Source organism: Pygocentrus nattereri, chromosome 23 (genome assembly GCF_015220715.1).
Source record: "Pygocentrus nattereri isolate fPygNat1 chromosome 23, fPygNat1.pri, whole genome shotgun sequence".
Classification (NCBI taxonomy): Eukaryota; Metazoa; Chordata; class Actinopteri; order Characiformes; family Serrasalmidae; genus Pygocentrus; species Pygocentrus nattereri.
Genome location: NC_051233.1, coordinates 2,189,845 through 2,197,344, shown reverse-complemented (window position 1 = coordinate 2,197,344; position 7,500 = coordinate 2,189,845).

The following is a 7,500-nucleotide window of genomic DNA, read 5'->3' as shown; positions in this document are numbered from 1 at the left end:
AAAAGCAATATGTTCAATCTGTTCAGGACTATAATAATAATAGTAATAATAATAATAATAATAAATTAATTAATCAATTAATAATAATAATAATAATATGTTATGGAGATAGAAAGAGATAAAATACATTTGATTCTTTGAAATAAATAAATTTTAACTCAATTTATTCTAGTTAGAGTGAGTGTGTATATTCCTCTCGATAATACATTGTGTGTGTGTGTGTGTGTATGTGTGTGTGTGTGTGTGTGACTGTAATGTTTAAAAACACTTTGTTTATTCATCTGATTTGTGTCCAATCCAGGAGTTAGACTGTTTATTGCGGGCTGTGTGTGTGTTTGAGCGCGTAATCGGCTCATGTCGACATTTAAATGCTGTTTTGATACCGTTTGATAGAATTTGATTGCACACAGCCCCGTTTGAAGTAGAGTTACATCTGAAACCACAGCACTGCATCTGCTGTCCCGCCACACGAAACTCTTAGTAAACAATCCAGTAAGCAGGTAAATATAAATAAATAAACGAACAAACCACTCCCGCTGCCGGGAAAATGAATATATAAAACCCATAAATAAATAGAAGTCACTTTGAACTGCCACTGTACTCAAAAACACACTTCAATACCACATTTCAGGAAAGGAAACTGAGTGGAAATAAAAGGGAAATAAGAACGAACTGGTTCAGCCAGTGTCTCTCAGCTTAAACCCCTAGAAATGAACCCTTTCAGTTAATAAGTGCAATTAGATTTCAGTCTTTCTTTTGAATTATGGGCTCACAATGACACACACACACTCACACTGGCATGTACTGGTGTGTTGGGGGGGGGTGTTTGAGGGTCTCCTGTATGTAAATACAGCTGAGCTCCGGCCAGAGAACTCGGAGAGAGGAGAATTCCTGCTCTCCGATATCTTCTGGGTCTCTCAAACGCTAGAGGGCGCTCCAGAGCGAGTCCAAAATGAATGGGTTGATAAGGAGCATTTCAGCAAAATCACAAATTAACAGTTTTAATGTAAAAAAAAAAAAAAAATCCTGAACAGCGTAAAACATTTTAACACCGCTGTTATAATTTAACAGCTTTTAAACTCGAGTTATAGGAGTTTAAGACGCGCCTCATCAGTACTCAGTAGCAGTAATGTTACCCAATCAGCTCTCAGTAGCAGTAATGTTAAACCAATCAGCTCTCAGTAGCAGTAATGTTAAACCAATCAGCTCTCAGTAGCAGTAATGTTAAACCAATCAGCTCTCAGTAGCAGTAATGTTAACCAATCAGCTCTCAGTAGCAGTGATGTTAACCAATCAGCTCTCAGTAGCAGTAATGTTAAACCAATCAGTTCTCAGTAACAGTAATGTTAAACCAATCAGCTCTCAGTAGCAGTAATGTTAACCAATCAGCTCTCAGTAGCAGTAATGTTAAACCAATCAGCTCTCAGTAGCAGTAATGTTAACCAATCAGCTCTCAGTAGCAGTGATGTTAACCAATCAGCTCTCAGTAGCAGTAATGTTAACCAATCAGCTCTCAGTAGCAGTAATGTTAACCAATCAGCTCTCAGTAGCAGTGATGTTAAACCAATCAGCTCTCAGTAGCAGTGATGTTAAACCAATCAGCTCTCAGTAGCAGTAATGTTAACCAATCAGCTCTCAGTATCAGTGATGTTTACATCCCGCTGCCCAAAACCCGTTTGCTGTATGAAAAGGAAACATGCAGGTGAGATTACTTTACTTTTTTTTTGTAAAATACAAACTTCTACTTTCTAAAATGAAAGTAAAGTTCTGGGCGAATGATTAGAAACTATTTTAACTGTTCACTTTTAGCCGTTGAGCTCCCATTCATTGAGGACTCACTCGCGGGCGCCCTCTGCTGTTCAGCAGTCCTGTTTTTGATATAACGGGGGAAATAAGAAGAGGCCAGACTCCTCATGAAGCGGCTCAGGCTGTCTGAACTCCACCAATAAAGCGTCTGCCCATCAGAGTGGGCGGAGTTTTCACGGTGGATGGATATTAGAAAACCGAGTGAAAACTGACTGGAACGGCTTTCTTCCTGTGTTGTTAAAGTGCTGTAATCTATGTCGTTTATGGAAATGAAGGAACTGTTCTGAACACGGCTGGGGCTGTAAACTACCTGATATGCTGTCTGATGTCGCACAAGAGACTAAATATGCTTTTTTAAGCTTTTATAATTTGCGGAATGCATCCGTCATCCTCGCAAACTAGGACGTTCACTTGCTCGGTCTCACCAGCAAGCCAGCTAACTACCTTAGCGAACAAGCTGAGTTCTGTAGGGTCTAAGCTTTAAACTTTATCGCTCACACCGTGTAAACTTCATCCAATCGAATGTCTTCTCTCCAAATACTCACTGTCAACCAGATATTTTCATTATTATGTAAAATTCCCACAGACTCAGTTTGCCGTTGCCTGATTGGCTAAGCGCAGTGCAGCAGCCGAATTCATTTGTGTGAAGTTGTAAGCTGTGTCCCAATTCAGGCGCTGCATCCTTCATAGGCTGCATCTGAAGGCCGATTGCATCACAGTGGTTTGACTAGACTGTTCCACTTCAAAGGGCTCCTTTAATGCGGCCGATAAAATGGGTACTTCATTTCCATGGTAACCAAGGACCCAACAGGTGGATCCTTCGCCAGCCAACATATCCCGAGGTTCATTGTGCGCCGGCGAGGATTCGAGAACATGGCATCAGCAGAGGAGCGAACGGCGACTGAGGAGACACTTTAAATGAAAGTCCTGGGTTTAAACTGAGTTGAATAGCTGATACAGATGTTAATAAAGCCGATGTGGTCTGAAGCTAAACATCTCAAGCTCGAGAAACATCTCAGGCTCGAATAAATGAATAAATTAAAAACTAAAATCAAAGTTTCTCCGTCTTTAAAGAACTTTGAACGAGCTTGACAGGAACTTGACGGCCTTTCGTGACGCAGCGGTGAGGGGCGGGAACAGCGGTGGCGTAACTGTAGAGCAGGCCGTCTCATTTCAGTTCAGCCTTCGAGGGATGCAGCCCCTGAATTGGGACACACCCACTTGCGAAATGGGCGTGGCTGAGGCTGGTCCAAAATTTTGTTCTCCAAAGCTAGCCACTACTCAGAGCGGGTGGGTCTGTGCTCCTCTCTAAGCTCAGGGAGGTGTGGGGAGACGATGGACTGAGCTAATGGAGCGTAACGATACGGACGAAGCCGACGGAGATCAGGATGAAGAAACGCTGCAGTGACCTTGCAGCTTCGGCCTTTTTTACAGCTGCAAAGAATGACGTATTGGCAAGTAGAACTATTGTACACTCTTGAAAAAGGTTTTTCGAGAGTCCTTTAGTGAAGACAATGGTTCTACATAGAGCCATGAACACTCAGTGGAACACTGGACATGCTTAAATGGTTCTCTCCATGGTGAAATGACTTCAGACTGACGGAGAATGTGTCGCATATCTTTTTATAGAGCATCGAAAAGGGTTCTGCTATTCTATACAAGCTTCATGACAAGAGAAGAACCCTTTTTGGTGCTGCATAGAGCCATATAGAGCATGTATTCCATCAATCTGAAGAACCATTTCACCAAGCAGAGAACCATTTGAGCATGCCAATGTTTCTATGATTGTTCATGGCTCTATATAGACCCGTCGTCTTCATTAAAGAACCCTGAAGAACCGTCTTTTTTTTAAAATAATAATATATAGTATTTCTCATTCGTAAGCATATTATAAAATCTTGTGACTTTATTTTTTTGACATTTTAGGCTGTTTTATGGATTTTTATTACGAGAAATGATCTCACAGTATTGGCAGATGGTTTGCGAGCTGCATTCAGAGATCACTTCACGTAATAAAAATACGTAAAACAGGTTAAAAATGTCAAAGAATAAAGTGACATAGTCTCATAATGAGCTTAAAACAATCTCAATCTGAGAAATATTACACATCAATTGGATTTAGGATCATTTCACTTTGGGGGTGGGGTGGGGTGGAGTTTTCCTGTTTTCCTGGTGGACAAACAATATATGACTGTATTTTCATCAGACTGGGGAGAATCAGAGCCCAAAAACAGATAAATACACACCAGCTTTCACATCTCGCGTGGGCTCGTCTAAACCACAGTCCCAGTTAGATCATCACTTTAACATCCCACTCTCTCTGGCGTCGATTCACACGTTCATGAAAACCCCACAGTTTCATCACCGCATGTCCTACATACATTTTGTGTGGTGAATTTTCTTTGTAAACTCCTCCTACATTCATCCAAACTGCAGCCCAGAGACTGAACCGAACTGACCTGAACCATCACAGGCTCCGCCCACAAATATGTTCTTTCGTAGCTGCTGTTGTGAAGATGGACAAGCTTTGCAGAACGCTGGTAAAACTCCCATTAAACTGAATGAGAAACTGGCTCTGAACGTAGGTGTTGTGATACAAAGCCTGTTCTCAAAGAGCTTGTCCAGCATCACAACAGTAGCTATAAAGGACCCTGTGTGGGCGGAGCCTGGAGAGGACAGCTGAAGTGAACCTAAAGTGAGCTGAACTGAGTCGGCTAACAGTGCAGTCTGACCTCTGCTGGACCTGCAGGACAGGATTAGGGTTTTTGAGCCCAGTGTGGTTTCAGTCAGTGAAATATAACTGAACAGTGTGAGGGAAAAACTGAGGAAGTTGTGGATATACAAGAGTAAAATTAGCAGAGAAAAACAAAATACTTTCACTGCCCGAATCTGGAAACAAGGCTGGAAATGTGGGAATAAATTGGTGAATTGTGCAATAGGGTGAATTCTGGGGAGTTTGGTTTAAAGCTGCAAATGTGTTTATTCAACCAAGAGCAGTGGGAGTCCGACATACATGAGCAGTCAAAGGTTTGGATACACCTATATAGAAATAATTCTTAGATTTCTTATTTCTCAAAAGTAATTGAGAAATATGCCAAAAACCTCTGCGACATTTGATAAATATATTTACACTCATTGACTGTAGATAATATGTAAGATATATGCTGAGTGACTGTATATATGATACAGTATATTGCCAAAAGTTCCTCACTACTAAATATTCCACAGTCGACTGTCAGTGGGATTATAACAAAGTGGAAGCGATTGGGAACGACAGTAACAGAGGTGCGCAGAGGTCACCAACTTTCTGCAGAGTCAATCACTACAGACCTCCAAACTTCATGTGGCCTTCAGATCAGCTCAAGAACAGCGTAGAGAGCTTCATGGAATGGGTTTCCATGGCCGAGCAGCTGCATCCAAGCCTTACATCACCAAGCGCAATGCAAAGCGTGGAATGCAGTGGTGTAAAGCGCCGCCACTGGACTCTAGAGCAGTGGAGACGTGTTCTCTGGAGTGACCAATCAGGCTTCTCCGACTGGCAATCAGATGGACGAGTCTGGGTTTAGCAGTTGCCAGGAGACGGTACTTGTCTGACTGCACTGTGCCGAGTGTAAAGTTTGGTGGAGGCCCCTTCCTGTTCCAACATGACTGCACACCAGTGCACAAAGCAGGTCCATAAAGACGTGGATGATCCAGTTTGGTGTGGAAGAACTTGACTGGCCTGCACAGAGTCCTGACCTCAACCCCATAGAACACCTTTGGGATGATTTAGTGCGGAGACTGTGAGCCAGGCCTTCTCGTCCAACATCAGTGTCTGACCTCACAAATGTGCTTCTGGAAGAACGGTCAGAAATTCCCATAAACACTCCTAACCCTTGTGGAAAGCCTTCCCAGAAGAGTTGAAGCTGTTAGGGGTGGGCCGACATCATATTAAACCCTATGGATTAAGAACGGGATGGCATGGCACTTGAGTTTGTATACGTGTGAAGCCAGACGGCCGAATACTTTTGGCAATATACTGTTTGTTAGATCAGGTGTGTCCAAACCTTTGCCTGCTCCTGTAGAACACCTCCATCCAGCTTCTCCATTAAAATACAGCCAAATCAATCCAGTGCTTTGATTATGTGGTGAGATGAGGGTTAGTTTTCAAAGAAGCAGCTGATTTAAATACTCCAGAATATTCCTGTCGTTTTCCCAGCGTCTTCCTAAAACATTCACATTCACACAAACTAACAGGCTGAAAAAAAACATTGCTCACATTTCATAATGTCGTGTGTGTGTGTTTGTGTGTGTGTGTGTGTGTGTGTGTGTGTGTGTTTGTGTGTGTGTGTGTGTGTGTGTGTGTGTGTGTGTGTGTGTGTGTGTGTGTGTGTGTTGAATGGCTTATGTTTGGTTTGTGGAAGATCGTTTTTAATGTTTGGGCAGAAATGCGTGTTACACTACAGGCTAAACGTCTGGAAGCAAAACTGATGTCGTAAAAAAAATATTCATCATTTTCCAAGTGACAACAGCCAGTAACATGTTTATTAATGCAGAACAACAGGGTCTGAGCGAACGCGGGTAGCGATGGTGTCCAGCCAGCTAATTCTTACGCTAGATGTATGCTAATGTGGCTAATGCTAATTGGAAGTTAGAAGGCACAGGTTGTGTAACTGATGGTCATCTGCTTTCACTCAGTCGTCGTGCCTCACACTGAACAGTGTTTTGCACTTAACAGAAATGAAAAATGATGCGTGGCACCCGGATTAGCAGTTAGCTCATGTTAGCAAGCTAAAGTTAGCTCAGTTCCCTCACTGGCTTCCCTGAAATTCCTAAAAAGCGCAGCGTTTAGAACTAGAAACTCATTACGTAGCGACTCTGACCAAAGATCGCCGTTACTGTAAAACGGATGGATGCTTCGTTGTGTGACCCGAGCTAGCGTTAGCACTGTAGCTAATTCATTGTCATTTCCAACCTGGTTTTGATTAGCTATGACAACACAGTCCATCTCAGTAGCTGTCACGATTGGCCCCTCCCACTCATGCATGTGCTCTTGTTTACTTTCCAGTCCTGTCTACATGCCTTTGTTGTTTATCCCCCGGTCCTGCCCCCTTGTTTTCTTGATTCCGCCCCTGATTTGTTCCACCTGTTTTCCACCTGCGCCTTGTGAACCAGTGTTCTCCCGGGTGTATTTAAGCCCTGTGTTTGCCCCTTGTGTTTGCTGGTCTTTGTATTGGATGTATGGTTTGTGCTGTTTGGTGTTGTATCTTCTAGCCCCTGTTATGTTTCCTAGTCCCTGTTTTTGTGTTTAGCCTTTAGTGTTCCTTTGTCATGCCTGTTCCCCGATCTTTCCATGTTGGCTCCCTGAACCTGGACTGCCTCGACCCTGAGTATGGATTAGCCCGTAATAAATCTTGCTTTTCTCAGCACGTGCGTCCAGTTTTGCTCTGTAGTCAGGCCAGCGGCAGCACGGCTTGACTCCATTAATTATCATTTCCAACCCGCCTTGTTTCAATTAGCAACAACAACACAATCCAGATCAGTAGTGTGGCATTTTAAACTGGAAAATCAATATTATGTAGTGACTATAAACAAACTGATGTAAATAATTTACATATTTTAACAAAAACTCTACAGTTTCTCGTTAGGTTTTATCGACATTCTGTAAAGACGCATTGGTGGGTGGAGCATGAATAGGGTAACTATCAATTAAAC